Source organism: Danio aesculapii, chromosome 4 (assembly GCF_903798145.1).
Source record: "Danio aesculapii chromosome 4, fDanAes4.1, whole genome shotgun sequence".
Taxonomy (NCBI): Eukaryota; Metazoa; Chordata; class Actinopteri; order Cypriniformes; family Danionidae; genus Danio; species Danio aesculapii.
The window spans coordinates 9,301,984-9,318,225 of record NC_079438.1 but is presented as its reverse complement, the minus strand read 5'-3'; the positions used below and the strand labels follow the sequence as shown (position 1 = coordinate 9,318,225).

At 37.8% G+C, this 16,242-nt stretch overlaps 12 non-coding genes across 12 annotated transcripts; 1 reads left to right on the top strand and 11 right to left on the bottom strand.

The window, feature by feature from the left end:
• The first annotated feature begins 703 nt into the window (after positions 1 to 703).
• LOC130224185 (U4 spliceosomal RNA) lies at positions 704 to 844 on the top strand. The gene has a single exon (XR_008837255.1). It is a non-coding gene; the product is annotated as a U4 spliceosomal RNA (small nuclear RNA).
• Positions 845 to 1,456: 612 nt separating this feature from the next.
• On the bottom strand, positions 1,457 to 1,538 carry trnas-gcu (transfer RNA serine (anticodon GCU)). Its single transcript has one exon. It is a non-coding gene; the product is annotated as a tRNA-Ser (tRNA).
• A 179-nt stretch (positions 1,539 to 1,717) lies between these two features.
• trnas-gcu (transfer RNA serine (anticodon GCU)) lies at positions 1,718 to 1,799 on the bottom strand. Its single transcript has one exon. It is a non-coding gene; the product is annotated as a tRNA-Ser (tRNA).
• A 5,771-nt stretch (positions 1,800 to 7,570) lies between these two features.
• LOC130223843 (5S ribosomal RNA) lies at positions 7,571 to 7,689 on the bottom strand. The gene has a single exon (XR_008836954.1). It is a non-coding gene; the product is annotated as a 5S ribosomal RNA (ribosomal RNA).
• A 180-nt stretch (positions 7,690 to 7,869) lies between these two features.
• Positions 7,870 to 7,988, bottom strand: LOC130223863 (5S ribosomal RNA). The gene has a single exon (XR_008836974.1). It is a non-coding gene; the product is annotated as a 5S ribosomal RNA (ribosomal RNA).
• Positions 7,989 to 8,170: 182 nt separating this feature from the next.
• On the bottom strand, positions 8,171 to 8,289 carry LOC130223929 (5S ribosomal RNA). Its single transcript, XR_008837037.1, has one exon. It is a non-coding gene; the product is annotated as a 5S ribosomal RNA (ribosomal RNA).
• A 182-nt stretch (positions 8,290 to 8,471) lies between these two features.
• On the bottom strand, positions 8,472 to 8,590 carry LOC130223614 (5S ribosomal RNA). Its single transcript, XR_008836741.1, has one exon. It is a non-coding gene; the product is annotated as a 5S ribosomal RNA (ribosomal RNA).
• A 179-nt stretch (positions 8,591 to 8,769) lies between these two features.
• LOC130223868 (5S ribosomal RNA) lies at positions 8,770 to 8,888 on the bottom strand. Its single transcript, XR_008836978.1, has one exon. It is a non-coding gene; the product is annotated as a 5S ribosomal RNA (ribosomal RNA).
• A 180-nt stretch (positions 8,889 to 9,068) lies between these two features.
• LOC130223613 (5S ribosomal RNA) lies at positions 9,069 to 9,187 on the bottom strand. The gene has a single exon (XR_008836740.1). It is a non-coding gene; the product is annotated as a 5S ribosomal RNA (ribosomal RNA).
• Positions 9,188 to 9,365: 178 nt separating this feature from the next.
• Positions 9,366 to 9,484, bottom strand: LOC130223612 (5S ribosomal RNA). Its single transcript, XR_008836739.1, has one exon. It is a non-coding gene; the product is annotated as a 5S ribosomal RNA (ribosomal RNA).
• A 181-nt stretch (positions 9,485 to 9,665) lies between these two features.
• On the bottom strand, positions 9,666 to 9,784 carry LOC130223840 (5S ribosomal RNA). The gene has a single exon (XR_008836952.1). It is a non-coding gene; the product is annotated as a 5S ribosomal RNA (ribosomal RNA).
• Positions 9,785 to 9,964: 180 nt separating this feature from the next.
• Positions 9,965 to 10,083, bottom strand: LOC130223611 (5S ribosomal RNA). The gene has a single exon (XR_008836738.1). It is a non-coding gene; the product is annotated as a 5S ribosomal RNA (ribosomal RNA).
• Between the last annotated feature and the right edge of the window lie 6,159 nt (positions 10,084 to 16,242).

Genomic DNA, 16,242 nt, shown 5'->3' with positions numbered 1-16,242 from the left:
CCTCAAAATGAGCGAATTTGAGCCACTTGCACATTAAGGAAGCGTTCAGAAAAAACAAAACACCAGCGAAGAAACTCAACACAGAGAAACATAAAAACCTACTGCCAGTTAGCGTTTCGGAAGTGTATTGAAGAGCAACAGAAACAGTGCGCAGAAGTATAAGTTGCACGGCTCCGCGCAAGGCTTGCGCCGTGGATCACGCTGATCACTTGACACAGAAGTATAAACCAGGCTTTATTGTTCAACATTAACTGCAACAAGTTTCTTCTGGTTTTGTTGGAGAGAAACTAGACAGAATGCCTGAGTCTAAAAACGGCAGCATAGCTGACCTTGGATTTCTGTCAAAATATGGTTTCAGTGCCCTTGCATTCTTCATTACCTTACCCCAATCCCTGTACAGCCCAATAAATACATCCCAATCTCAACCCTTTTCTCTGTCGTTCAGCGTTGTGACTCCGCCCCCTTTACCAGATTACCCACAATTCTCTTCTCCCAGATTCACATAAGTAGTGCATACTTTTCTTTAAGTAAAAATGAAACAATGTATAAGTAATTATTTTTGGACAAATCAATAACCTGTTCTGCAGACACAGCATGCACTCATTGGTGCCAGAGGGCTGATTGCTGGCAGTTTAAAGTTTGATGCCACCGTGTCGTTGCATGTCCAGATTGGTACACAGAAGAGTTCGTAGCTCTTATAGCTATTCTTTCGCAGAGGCAATATCGTAGCCTATGAGGTCTATCCGAGGCGTGATCATTGCTGGTTGAAAACTTTACCCAATACCTCGCTGGGATGACTTGAAATACAGTCAGCTCTGGCAATTTTTGTCAGCCTCTTAGTAGGCTTAATGTTCTGTTGAAAAGGATAGCTGTGCTCCTGTTTCCTTAGCATGTTGCAACTTTCGTTGAGCTCCTAAACATGCTGCAGGCTGGATTAACCTGTACCATAACATTCTTCAGAGTGTGTGTAAGAAACCTTCCATGGAAGCACCAGGCTCTCTAAAATACTAAAGCAATTGAACGACGAGAGTGGGATTCGAACCCACACAAGCAGAGCACAGTGGATTAGCGGTCCATCCCTGCCGGAGGCTGGATTAACTTCTACCATAACATCCTTCAAAACGCTAAGAGGGTGCGAGTAAAACACCTTCCACGGAAGCACGGGGCTCTCTCAAACACCATAGCAAATGGTCAACGAGGATGGGATTCAAACCCACACAGGCAGTGCACAATGGATTAGAAGTGCATCACCCTAACTACTCGGCCACCTCATCACGTATGCGCCTACTTCTTTGATGGAGGCTGGACTGCGGCACATATTTGTTTCTGCCATTCTGTATGTTTCTGCAATTATGTTCGGTAAGATGACTTTCAATTTTGCCATAACATTCTTCGAAGCACGAAGATGGTGCGAGTAAGATAACTTCCCCGGAAGCACCGGTCTCTCTTAAATGAACGACGAGGATGGGATTCGAACCCATGCGTGCAGAGCACAATGGATTAGCAGTCCATCGCCTTAACCACTCGGCCACCTCGTCATGCATGTAGCCGCTTTCCTGATGGGGGCTGGACTTTGGCATAAATGTATGTATTTGCAGCTACTTTCGATACAGATGACATAAAATTTTGCAGCAACATCCTTCAAAACGCAAAGAGGGTGCGAGTAATACACCTTCCACTGAATCACCGGGATCTCTCAAATGCCAGTGCATTTGAGCGACGAGGATGGGATTCTAACCCACGCGTGCAGAGCACAATGGATTAGCAGTCCATCGCCTTAACCACTCGGCCACCTCGTCACATATGCTGCCACTTTCCTGATGGAGGCTGGACTGGGGCACATATGTGGTCATGTATGTTTTTGCAACTGTTTTCGGTAAGATGACACTCAATTTTGCCATAACATGCTTCGAAGCACGAAGAGGGTGCAAGTAAGTTACCTTCCACGTAAACACCAGGCTCTCTTAAACGAATGACCAGGCTGGAATTCGACTCACACATGCAAAGCACAACGGATTAGCAGTCCATCGCCTTAACCAATTTTTTTTCTTTTATTATACTGTTCAAAATTCATACAAATCACTTATTTATACAGATTACACTTCAGACAAAACATTAAAAAGGTCCATTTTACATCATAGCTACACAACAATGTTTTTTTTTCTCCACCTTCCTCTTAAACACATTCCACACATTTAATAAAACTTTTTCCTTTTTTGCTACAACTCTTCTCTCCCATATTGCACTTTTCATTAACATCACAAGTAAATTTATGAGCTTTTTATTATCACATTCTTTGTTCAGCCCCAACAGTAACACCTTTTCCCACTCTAGATTGTCATCTCTTTCTCCTTTCAAAGTTAAAATCATGTTTTTGCATTTCTCATTAAAATCTTTTAACTCATTACAATATAAAAACAAGTGTAAAAATCCTTCATCTGCATCTTGACACACTATACATGTGAGACTTTCCTCCATCCCTATTCTGTTTAAAATGACATCTGTAAACACTGCTTTACTCCAGATAAAATATTCCAAATTCTCCAGTTTTGACTGTACAAATTTGCCATTTTTTTGCCATTCTTTTAACATCCGTATCCAGTACTGATTTGCACCAGGTTTCTTAAAAACCCCATCTCTAAAAAACCCATAAATCATTTTCACAGTACAATCTTTAAAATCCCACCATTTCTCTCCAAATCTTACACTCACATCTTTACTTTGTTTATTTTCTTCCATATTTTCTATTCTTGTTAACCATTCTGCAGGTATGGCATTTTTAATTATGTCGTATTCCTTTATTAAGTCTTGTCTGTTAAAATCCTCCTTAGCTTCATCCATCACATCAATAACATACTGCACCGGTAAGAATCCTTCCTTAAATTCATATAAAATATCCCCTACTCTTGTTATTCCCACCTCCCACCATTTCCTAAAAAACACCACTTTCTCTTGATTAAGAATGTCACTGTTTAAGAATAAAGGCTGATTTAAAATGTTCTCGCGTCCTTGTATATTAAAATGTACACAAGTTAAAAATTTCCCCAATGCTCCAATCAATTCTTTATAAAAGTCTGGTAGACCCTCTGTCATGAATGTTTTCATCCTCATCCATAAAATATTATCTCCCATATTAAAATTGCCACTTTTACTTAAAAAATATTCCATTGTTCTTTTCCATGCTGCTTTATTATCTTCATCCAAATATTTCTTTACCATTTTCACTCTTAAGCTGTTTTTTTCTTTGCTCCACGTCTATTAAACCTAGTCCCCCTTTGCCTACTTCTCCAATCAACGTTGCATATGCTATTCTTGGAGGCTTCCCTTCCCATAAAAAATCTAAAAAACATTTTTTCAGCCTTTTTTCCATCCACAGTGGCATTGATGACACATATAAAATATTCCATAATTTAGAAACCATTAAAACATTCAATATTAAAACCCTCCCCTTCAAAGTTAAAGACATTAACTTCCAAAACCTCAGCCTTCTTTCAGTCCCTCCTAACATTTCCTCCCACATAGTTACTACTGCTGTCTTTTCATCCCTCCCAACTACAATGCCTATAATTTTAATTTCATCCATTTCCTTGAACGTAAAATGTCCAGATAAAGCCTCAGTTCCTCCAAATCTCAAATATACTGTTTTATCTTCGTTTATTTTAGCTCCTGAACCCTTGCAAAAATGTTGCACTGTTTCCATTGCTTGCTTTACACTTGCCAGATCTTGTAATATTAATGTAGTATCATCAGCATATTGAAATATTCTGTTCACTCCCCCCTCTACCTCTATTCCTTTTATTCGTTCCTCGTGCTTCACAGCTAATCCCAGTGGTTCTGCAACTAAGGCATATAAAAGCGCAGATAACGGGCAACCCTGTCTGATTGATCTTGTTATTTTAAAACAGCCCGTTAAAAAACCATTGCATTTTATCCTGGTTATAGCTCCTCTATATAAAATCTGAACCCACTTTATAAAATTTTCCCCAAAACCAAAACTCTTTAGCACTCCAAATAAAAAGTCATGCTCGACTCTATCAAAAGCTTTCTCGAAGTCCAGACTAATTAAAAAACCATCTTTCTTCTTATCATTTATATGTCTTATTGTGTCTTTAATACTCATAGTTGTGTCAGCAATGTCTCGTCCTTTTATACTATATGCTTGGTTTGTTTTGATTATGCTTGGCATCACTTCCTTTAGTTAGCTAAAACTTTTGCTAAAATCTTCAAATCAGTATTGAGCATTGTTATAGGTCTATAATTTTTTTAATCTACTTTATCCCCCTTTCCTTTGTATATCACCTTCATTAAGCCCATCCCCATTCTTTTATTTACCCCTCCATTCTCAAAAATCTCATCATATACTTCCTTTAAAATACTAGATAAAATATCTTTAAAAACAATATAAAATTCACTTCCCAACCCATCAATTCCTGGACTTTTCTTTTTGTTCAATTCACTAATTGCTCTTTTTATTTCTTCTTCTCTTACCTCCTTGTCACATTCTCTTTTTTCCTCTTCTTCTACTCTTGATTTGATTAGCTTTAGCAAATCCCTTTTTTCTTTTTCTTTTACTCCCTCTGTGCAAAACAATTTCTCATAATATGATCTTATTTCTTCCAAAATCTCCTCATTTTGTTCTACTATGTTCCCATTTCTGCTCCTTATTTCTTTAATCATTTCTGCCTTCCCTCTTGTCTTCTCTAGATCAAAGAAAAATTTAGTGCACTTTTCCCCCTCCACTGTAAATTTAGCTTTGCTTCTTAATCTTGCACCTTCAAATTTCTCCTCCTCCATTTCTTTCAGTCTTCCTTCCAGTTCTTTTATCTTTTGTATATCTTTTCCATTCTCATTTTTCAATTCGTTTTCTAGTTTTTCTTTCAGCTCCTTTTCCTTATATTTTTTACAATTTTGTAATTGTCTACAGTATTTTATTGTGAACTTTTTAACTAAATGTTTCACATTCTCCCACCACATTCTTTTGTCCTCATTATAAATTTCATTCCCTTTTTCCCTTTAAATAATTTCCTTTATACTTAAAACATAGTCTTCATTCTTTCAAACCGCTGTGTTTAAAACCCATACCCCTGGCCCTCTTTTCACATTACTCCAGTCTAGATTCATAAAAATTGGCTTATGGTCACTCAGACTTGTTTCTTCATATTTGATCTTGCTTATAAACCCTTCAACATTTCTTGTGCATAAAATAAAATCAATTCTTGTTTGACAAAAAAAATTCCCCACTAACTGTCTTCTTGAGTACTCTTTTTTCTGTTCATTCCTTTCTCTCCACACATCAATTAAATTCATCTCCTCCATCAATATTTTCAGTTCTTTTCTCCCCTTATCCGTTTTAAAAACCATTCCCTCAGCCATTTCTAATTTACTAAAAACAGTGTTAAAATCCCCCATGATAATAACTCTTTCATGTTTCTTTAAATAATCTCTTAGTACATTAAAATACTCTTTCTTTCTGTTCTCCTCTGTTGGGGCATGAACGTTCACCATAATTACTTTTTTCTTCTCATACTCCATTTCACATATCATACACTTCCCCTCTTTGTCATTATAGATTGTTTTACATAAAACCCCACTGTTTTCTTTTATTAAAATTGCAACTCCTCTCCCCAGCCTCCCATCCCCATTATTGTATAAAATCTCCCCACTCCACCTTTTTCTTATTTCCTTCATGTATTCTTCCTTCCAGTTTGTCTCTTGTAATAAAATCACATCTTCTCGTTTACACATTTCTTTCACTTTTTCAAATTTTCTGATGTCTAAAAGCCCTCTTGCATTAAAAGACACAATTCCTAAAACCATAAATAAGATAAAAACATTCATAAAAAACATCATCTCAGTCCATCTCTTCCAAGCCCTTTAGCAACTCATACTTATTTGCGCATTCAATTTCTTCATCTTTGAGCAGTTTTTTCCTTGCAGTCTCTAAATTAGGTTTTATCTTTATCGATCTTCTTCTTTTTGATGATTTCACCTGTGTCTCTTTGTTTCCCTCCTTTTGTAAATGTTCCTCTAACTCGTCTTGCTCCTCATTACTTTGGTCTTTTGTCTCCACTGTGTCCAATGCCTTTTGAAAACTGTCTGTTATGTCCATTTGTGACCAAAATATGTCTTCCTGTTGTCCTTGTTGTAAGTCTTTATTATTCGAATTGCTCATTTCTGCTGCTTCCAAAACATTCCTTAAACTGTCAGTCATATCCATTTGAGTCCATGTTGTCCCTTCCTGTTCAGTGACTCTGTCCTTTCCATTAGCCTCATTCTCTTGTAGTTTTTCACTTTTAGATTCTGTTCTTCTGTCTTGTGTTTTTGTTTTGTCCTCTGACTGTATATTGTCTCCTTCATACATCTGTCTGTCTACCCGCTGCTCTACCTCCTCCTCCTCTTCCCCCATCCAACATTCACATTTATTTAAAACCTTATTACAATCCGGGCACTTCACCGCATCGCAATCCCTTGCGAAATGCCCCCTTTCCTCGCACTTAAAACACTTAAAATCTGGACAGTCTTTCACCACATGATCTGGGCTCATGCACAGCCTGCAAGTTTTCACCTGATGGCTGTGCATCACCCTAAAGTATTGTGGTCCTTCTGCTGTCTCTATTCTTGTGCTGTACGGGAGGGACACCACTTCTTTGGGGAATCTGGTTTTAACAAACCTCGTCCCATCTTCAATATCTGTGCCCGGATAAAACCTTCTTTTAATTTTTGAAAGGGGACAAACTCCCCAATGATCCAATTTCTCTAAAATATCTACGTCAGCAACATAGACAGGCAGATGCATGAAGGAGACAACATAATCTCGATTTTGTAGCCTCTTCACTGTACAGTTTATCCCTTTTATAATCAATCCGTCTGTTAATACATAAGCATCTTCCTCTCTTTCAAGTGTTACTTCATACTCCTTGTTTTGTTTTGGTCTTACAGCCAAAATCTTTCCATCCCCAATCCTCTCCGTCACTGCTTTAATTAAATCCATTGCTCTCACCTCAGTTGTTTGTCCCATATCCACCGTTACAGTTGCTTCTTTTAGATAAATCCTTTTCTTTGCTTCCTTCTCCGATCTGTTTGTTTCTCGTTGTCGTCTGTCCAGTCCATTGTCATTTGCCTTCTCAAATCCGTCCGCCATTGCCAGGTCTGTCACCGTAGATCCGTCCATTTCCAAAAAAAATAGGAATAAAAAACTCTCCTCCCGAACAGCTCACGCTGCTGGGAGGATAAACTAAACAAACTCAAAAAAACTTTAACAAAAATGTATTTTAGTCAAAAATAAAACTTAACAGAAGAAAATGTGGTGAGCCTCTCTCACCAACTGCAGCCAAACACTTCCTGGAATGTACCACTATCACACATGCACAGGGGGGTATGGCCGTAAGCGAGAGCAGCAGTCAAGAGTTGGCTATTTAAAAATAGGCGCAGCACCAGGAGCCGAGCGCCGCTCAGCTTGCCTTGAAACAGCACCGACAGAAACAATGCCCTTGGCCCCTCAATAGTTTACCTCTTTTTTAAAAAAAAAAATGTATTTATTAAGTTTTTTGCCAAATGAAGGAATTCAAAAAGCTTACAGCACCTGGTATTCCCAGGCGGTCTCCCATCCAAGTACTAACCAGGCCCAGCCCTGCTTGGCTTCCGAGTTCAGATGAGATCAGGCATTGCCAGGGTGGTATGGCCGTAAGCGAGAGCAGCAGTCAAGAGTTGGCTATTTAAAAATAGGCGCAGCACCAGGAGCCGAGCGCCGCTCAGCTTGCCTTGAAACAGCACCGACAGAAACAATGCCCTTGGCCCCTCAATAGTTTACCTCTTTTTAAAAAAAAAAATGTATTTATTAAGTTTTTTGCCAAATGAAGGAATTCAAAAAGCTTACAGCACCTGGTATTCCCAGGCGGTCTCCCATCCAAGTACTAACCAGGCCCAACCCTGCTTTGCTTCCGAGTTCAGATGAGATCAGGCATTGCCAGGGTGGTATGGCCGCAAGCGAGAGCAGCAGTCAAGAGTTGGCTATTTAAAAATAGGCGCAGCACCAGGAGCCGAGCGCCGCTCAGCTTGCCTTGAAACAGCACCGACAGAAACAATGCCCTTGGCCCCTCAATAGTTTACCTCTTTTTAAAAAAAAAAAAATGTATTTATTAATTTTTTTGCCAAATGAAGGAATTCAAAAAGCTTACAGCACCTGGTATACCCAGGCGGTCTCCCATCCAAGTACTAACCAGGCCCAACCCTGCTTTGCTTCCGAGTTCAGATGAGATCAGGCATTGCCAGGGTGGTATGGCCGTAAGCGAGAGCAGGAGTCAAGAGTTGGCTATTTAAAAATAGGCGCAGCACCAGGAGCCGAGCGCCGCTCAGCTTGCCTTGAAACAGCACCGACAGAAACAATGCCCTTGGCCCCTCAATAGTTTACCTCTTTTTAAAAAAAAAAAAATGTATTTATTAAGTTTTTTGCCAAATGAAGGAATTCAAAAAGCTTACAGCACCTGGTATTCCCAGGCGGTCTCCCATCCAAGTACTAACCAGGCCCAACCCTGCTTGGCTTCCGAGTTCAGATGAGATCAGGCATTGCCAGGGTGGTATGGCCGTAAGCGAGAGCAGCAGTCAAGAGTTGGCTATTTAAAAATAGGCGCAGCACCAGGAGCCGAGCGCCGCTCAGCTTGCCTTGAAACAGCACCGACAGAAACAATGCCCTTGGCCCCTCAATAGTTTACCTCTTTTTTTAAAAAAAATGTATTTATTAAGTTTTTTGCCAAATGAAGGAATTCAAAAAGCTTACAGCACCTGGTATTCCCAGGCGGTCTCCCATCCAAGTACTAACCAGGCCCAACCCTGCTTGGCTTCCGAGTTCAGATGAGATCAGGCTTTGCCAGGGTGGTATGGCCGTAAGCGAGAGCAGCAGTCAAGAGTTGGCTATTTAAAAATAGGCGCAGCACCAGGAGCCGAGCGCCGCTCAGCTTGCCTTGAAACAGCACCGACAGAAACAATGCCCTTGGCCCCTCAATAGTTTACCTCTTTTTTAAAAAAAAAATGTATTTATTAAGTTTTTTGCCAAATGAAGGAATTCAAAAAGCTTACAGCACCTGGTATTCCCAGGCGGTCTCCCATCCAAGTACTAACCAGGCCCAACCCTGCTTGGCTTCCGAGTTCAGATGAGATCAGGCATTGCCAGGGTGGTATGGCCGTAAGCGAGAGCAGCAGTCAAGAGTTGGCTATTTAAAAATAGGCGCAGCACCAGGAGCCGAGCGCCGCTCAGCTTGCCTTGAAACAGCACCGACAGAAACAATGCCCTTGGCCCCTCAATAGTTTACCTCTTTTTAAAAAAAAATGTATTTATTAAGTTTTTTGCCAAATGAAGGAATTCAAAAAGCTTACAGCACCTGGTATTCCCAGGCGGTCTCCCATCCAAGTACTAACCAGGCCCAACCCTGCTTGGCTTCCGAGTTCAGATGAGATCAGGCATTGCCAGGGTGGTATGGCCGTAAGCGAGAGGAGCAGTCAAGAGTTGGCTATTTAAAAATAGGCGCAGCACCAGGAGCCGAGCGCCGCTCAGCTTGCCTTGAAACAGCACCGACAGAAACAATGCCCTTGGCCCCTCAATAGTTTACCTCTTTTTTAAAAAAAAAAATGTATTTATTAAGTTTTTTGCCAAATGAAGGAATTCAAAAAGCTTACAGCACCTGGTATTCCCAGGCGGTCTCCCATCCAAGTACTAACCAGGCCCAGCCCTGCTTGGCTTCCGAGTTCAGATGAGATCAGGCATTGCCAGGGTGGTATGGCCGTAAGCGAGAGCAGCAGTCAAGAGTTGGCTATTTAAAAATAGGCGCAGCACCAGGAGCCGAGCGCCGCTCAGCTTGCCTTGAAACAGCACCGACAGAAACAATGCCCTTGGCCCCTCAATAGTTTACCTCTTTTTAAAAAAAAAAATGTATTTATTAAGTTTTTTGCCAAATGAAGGAATTCAAAAAGCTTACAGCACCTGGTATTCCCAGGCGGTCTCCCATCCAAGTACTAACCAGGCCCAACCCTGCTTGGCTTCCGAGTTCAGATGAGATCAGGCATTGCCAGGGTGGTATGGCCGTAAGCGAGAGCAGCAGTCAAGAGTTGGCTATTTAAAAATAGGCGCAGCACCAGGAGCCGAGCGCCGCTCAGCTTGCCTTGAAACAGCACCGACAGAAACAATGCCCTTGGCCCCTCAATAGTTTACCTCTTTTAAAAAAAAAAAAATGTATTTATTAAGTTTTTTGCCAAATGTAGGAATTCAAAAAGCTTACAGCACCTGGTATTCCCAGGCGGTCTCCCATCCAAGTACTAACCAGGCCCAACCCTGCTTGGCTTCCGAGTTCAGATGAGATCAGGCATTGCTTTTTTTTTTTTTTTTTTTTTTTTTTTTTTTTTTTTTTATTAAAAATAATTTTCAAATACAATAAAACATTACATTGAGTATCTTTTCAAACATCAAAAATAAAAAATAGTTATACAAAATATATTCATTTGTATTTGTCCCACATCCAGGTAACACCATTCACATTAAGCTCTAACATTGCATTTTGTTCTACAAACATTTCTATAAATTCATCTTCTTTGTCATTTGATAAAAAATATTCCCGTAATAACCTAAATGACGTTTCCATTTTGTTTTTAAATAAAACCCATACATCTACTTTTCTTTTTTCAAATTTTGCAATATTTCGTCTTTGCCATATTACATTCTTTGCAATTATTATACATAAATTAAAAACAGTCATATTAAAACCGTTAACCTTGTAACCAAATAAAAACATTTTCTCCCATTCCTTTTGAGTCATGTTCTCATTATATTTATCTTTCAGCATAGATTTAATAATACGTTTGATCCTTTCCATAAACACACTCAATTCTTCACAGTGAAAAAACAAATGTAAAAAACCTTCTTCTTCATTTTTACAGACTTTACACATTGCATCTCTTTCAATCCCAATTTTACATAACCTCATTTCAGTTAAAATACAATTATGTCTCAATAAATAATTAAAATCTTCTAAAATTGGATCCATATATTTCGTTCCCACATTTTTCCATATTTCACTTTCATTTAAATCATCATATCTTTCTTTCCAATAATTGTTTGCAACTGGTTTTACAAAAGCCATTTCTCTAAAACGCAAATAAAAATCTTTTACTTTACAGTCAATAAAAATCTTGTTCTCTCCATTTTTCTTTTTAAAATACAAATCAGGCATGTCTCCATTTTCTCCCTTTTCGTTTCGTTCAATTCTTTCAATCCATTCATGTGGTATTGCTCTTTTTAAATCCTCAAACTGTTTTACAAGTGTTCCTTTCCCTACATTCACTTCATTTTCAGATAACATGTCTTCAATTGCTTGTAATGGAAGATAGCCATTTATCACCTCATAGAGCAGATCCTTTACTTGCCTAATTCTAGCTTGCCACCATTTTTTATAATATATTACATTTTCATCTTTCGTGATGTTCAGGTTTAAAAACAAAGGTTGTTCTAACAATTGGTTTCTTCCTTTAGGTACAATCAGCATATTTTCTAAAAAGTTTCCCCAAGCTTCTAAAACCTCTTCATAAAATGTTGGTATACCTGTCCACATTTCTTTTTTTGTTTTCATACATAATACACTACATCCCTTATTTACTCCACCACATTTCTTTAAAAAGTAATCCATGACATTTTTCCACACTTCTTTACTCTTATCATCTACAAAACATTTGACCAATTTCACCCTTAATGTTTTCATCCTTAAAAGTGGATCTAAAAGCCCAAGTCCCCCAACTTCTTTCCCTCCAATCAACGTGTCATAAGATATTTTTGCTCTTCCTTTTCCCCATAAGAAATCTAAAACACATTTTTTAATTCTTTTGTAGTATTCACAAGGCAATGGGGTAACACTCAGCACATACCACATTTTTGAGAGCATTAGAGAATTAATCAATAAAACCTTTCCCTTCAATGTCAGGTTTCTCAATTTCCAATACCTCAATCTAATTTCAACCCCTTTTAAAACTCCCTCCCAATTAAAATGATCCGCTTTATTAAAATCCAAACCAACCCAAATGCCTAAAATCTTGATATGTTCATACTCTTCCTTAAAATGTATGTGCTGAGGTAAAACATCTGCCCTTCCAATCCTCATACACACACTCTTTTCAACATTAATCTTAGCTCCCGTCCCCTTACAATACCTATTTAAAATCCCCATTGCCTTTGTTACACTTTGAATGTCTTCAACCAACAAGGTAGTGTCATCTGCATACTGGTAAACTGGCTCATGTTCAGTTCTTTCTTCTATTTGTATTCCTTTTATTCCATTGACTGCTTTTATTGCTAGTCCCAATGGTTCAGCTACTAATGTGTACAGTAGTGCAGATAGTGGACATCCTTGTCTTATAGACCTTGTTGGTTGAAAACATTCCGTTAAAAAACCATTGCATTTAATACATGTTAAAATATTATAATAAAAAATGTTGATCCATTTCCTAAAATTCTCCCCAAATCCAAATGTTTTAATCACTTCAAACAAATAGTCATGTTCCACTCTATCAAATGCTTTCTCTAAATCCAAACTAATTAAATAACCATTCATATTTTTCTCCTTCATATACAATAATGTATCTCTTATATTTTGAACTGTGTCTAATATGTCCTTCCCCTTGACTCCATATGCCTGTGTGGTGCTAATAATTTTAGGTAAAACTTTCCTTAATCTGTTTGCTAAAACCTTTGCTAAAATTTTAAAATCTGTATTTAACATTGTTAAGGGCCTATAATTCTTCAGATCTAAAGGACTTCCTCTTCTTTTGTATATCATTTTAATCATTCCTATCTTCATTCTTTCACTTAATTCTTCTTTTTTAAAAACCTCATCATATACTTCTTTTAAAACAGGTACTATCATTTCTCTAAAATTCTTATAAAACTCATTGGTTAACCCATCTATGCCTGGACTTCTCTCCGTAGTTAACTGTCTTATTGCTTCATCAATTTCTACTTCTGTTATCCCTGCATCACAAAAAACTTTATCTTCATCTGAAACTTTTAGTTTTATTTGATTTAAGAGAAACAGTTGATCGTCCCTTGTAGTTCCTTGACTCTTAAACATATCTTCATAGAAATTTTTAACAGTTATTAAAATTTCCTCAGTTCCTTGTTTTAATTCTCCATTTTTATCCAACACCTCTTTCATCAAGTCTGCTTTCTGTCTATTCTTTTCTAAGTTAAAGAAGAATTTTGTACTTCGATCTCCTTCAACAGTGTACTTTGCTTTGCTTCTAATTATAGCGCCTCTGCATTTTTCATTTTCCATCTCTTTTAGTTGTTCTTGTAAATCTATTATTTTCCCAATATCTTCATTTTGATCTATTTGCAGTCTTTTTATTTCGTCTTCTAATTAATTTCTTATTTTCATTTCTTTATTATTTTTAACTCTTTTTACAATTTTACAATATTTTATTGAACATTTTTTCATGTCTAACTTCATATTGTCCCACCATATTCTTTTATCTTCTCTATACATTCTGTCCAATTTACTGTTTGCAATTATTTGTGTAATTTTTTCTTTGTATGTCTCATGTTTTAAAATTGTTGCGTTCAAAATCCATACACCTAATCCCCTTTCAACTTTTACACAATCTAATTTCACACAAAAAAACGAATGATCACTAAAACTGACTTTTTTATAAAATAAACTTTTGATAAAATCCTTCATTTCTACATTACATAACATATAATCAATCCTACTTAACTTCAGCTCATGTAAAACCAGTTGCATTCTTGAAAATTCCCTCTTTGTCTTGTTTTTCTCTCTCCACACATCTATTAAATTGCATTCTGTCATCATTTTCAGTAGCTCCTCCCTCCCCTTGTCTTTTCTATATACCATCTTACTCCCCAGATCTAATTCTGTAAAACAGTATTAAAATCTCCAATTACAATAACATTCTGCCATTTTTTTACATTTATACTGACATTTTTAAAGAAGTTCACTTTTTTCATTTTCTTCATTGGGTGCATGAATATTATAAATGATGAAATGATCTTCTCCTTTTTCTAATTTCATCGCTATGCTTTTCCCAACTACATCCTCAAATATGACTTTTTCTTTTTCATATGTACCTCTTTTTATTAAAATCGCTACTCCACTACCCAGTTTCTCCTCTCCATTGTTAAAATATATTTGACCATCCCATTTGCTTTGAACCATTTTAACACTTTCATTTTTCCAATTTGTTTCTTGCAAAACAATCACATCAGCTTCTTTACATAACACCAACATTTTTTCAAATTTCTCCACATTCAATAAACCTCTTGCATTCCACGATAAAATGTTAAAAAACATGATAAAAGATATTAAAATATTAAAACCAAACATTATTTTTAGTCTCCTCCTCTACCTCTGCATACCCACTTTTTTTCACTCAACCAACAGCCCCTTCCATAAAAAGAAACACACATTAAAATCATGTTAAAATAAATAAAATGGTTAAAAAACATTATTTCTCATCATCTTCTTCCAGCCCTCTTAACACTTCATACCTATTAACGTTTTTTACTCGCACCTTTGTCATCATCTTTTTTCTTGCACTGTCCACATTTGGTTTTACCTTTATTGTTCTTCTTCTTATTAGTCCTCTTTCCACTTTGTTCTTCTCTACATAATCTGTCCTTTGTTCTTCATCACTTTCCATTCCTTCAGCTTGATCAGGCTTACTTTGTTCATCGTTTTCCACCATATTTAAAAAATGTTTAAAACTGTCAGTTATTTCCATTTGTGTCCACTGTTCTTGTTCTGATGTCTGTTTTTCTTCTTCTTCTTCTTCCCTTATAATGTTTGTTTCCTCCTCCATTACCTTTGTTGTTGATTCTTCTCCTTTCTTGTTTCTTTCATGCACCTGTCCGTCAACTTGTTCTGCTCCCCCTCCTTCCTCTCCTTCCATCCAACATTCACACTTGTTTAAAAAATTTTTACATTCTGGGCATTTGACAGTATTACAATTCCTTGCAAAGTGCCCCTTTTCTTCACATTTGTAGCACTAAAAATCTGGGCAATCCATTAGCAAGTGTTCAGGGCTCATGCACAGCCTACAGGTCTTCACTTGATGGCTGTGCATTACCCTGAAGTACTGCGGCCCTTCTGCTGTTTCCAGCTTTGTGCTATATAGCAATGATGCCACCTCCTTAGGGAATCTCACTTTTAGGAACCTTGTTCCGTCCTCAATGTCAGTGCCAGTGTAAACCCTTCTTTTTATTTTTGATATGGGATAAACTCATCCTTCTAATTTTTCTAAAATTTCTCTATCATCAAGATAGACGGGCAGGTGCATGAAAGAAACAACATAATCCCTGTTTTGCAGCTTTTTGATTTCACAGTTCACTCCCTTAATCAACAGTCCATCAAGCAATTCCTCACATGTTTCTTCCTTCTCCATAGTAAGTTCAAACTCCTTTCCTTGCCTTGGTCTCAAAGCCAGAATTTTCCCTTGACCACACTTGTCTGTCACTGCTTTAATGATGTCCACAGCTCTTACCTCATTGACTTCTTCTGTGTTCACGATTACTGTTGCTTCTTTTAAATATTTTCTTCCACCAAGTTGGTTTTTCCTTTGTCCAGCTCGTTGTTTATTGTCCAGTCTATTGTCGTTAACCATTCTTGTTCCTCCGTCCAGTCCAGTTTCGTTTGCCATGAGAGTCTCTGCATCCAGTCCAGTTTCGTTTACCAAAAATCCGTCCATTTTATGCCCAGTAAAGTGCAAAAAACAAAAACAACAAACCACCCTCCAGTCAGCGGGATGCTGCTGTCAGGTGGTTTAAAAAACAAAAACACAAAATCAAACTCTAATACAGTCCACAAAAACAAACACAAAACAAAAATACTAAAATGGAGGAGAGCCTTTCTCTCCAAACTGCAGCCGATCACTTCCTGTATCGCTCACTAGTGTCCTCTAGTGTTCCCAGGGTGGTATGGCCGTAAGCGAGAGCAGCTGTCAAGAGTTGGCTATTTAAAAATAGGCGCAGCACCAGGAGCCGCTCAGCTTGCCTTGACTCAGCACCGACAGAAACAATGCCTTTGGGCACTCAATAGTTTACCTCTTTTTTTTTCTTTTTAAAATTGATTCATTTTTTTTTTTTGGCAAATGAAGGAATTCAAAAAGCTTACAGCACCTGGTATTCCCAGGCGGTCTCCCATCCAAGTACTAACCAGCAGAGATGTATAGTAACGAAGTAGAACTACTTCACTA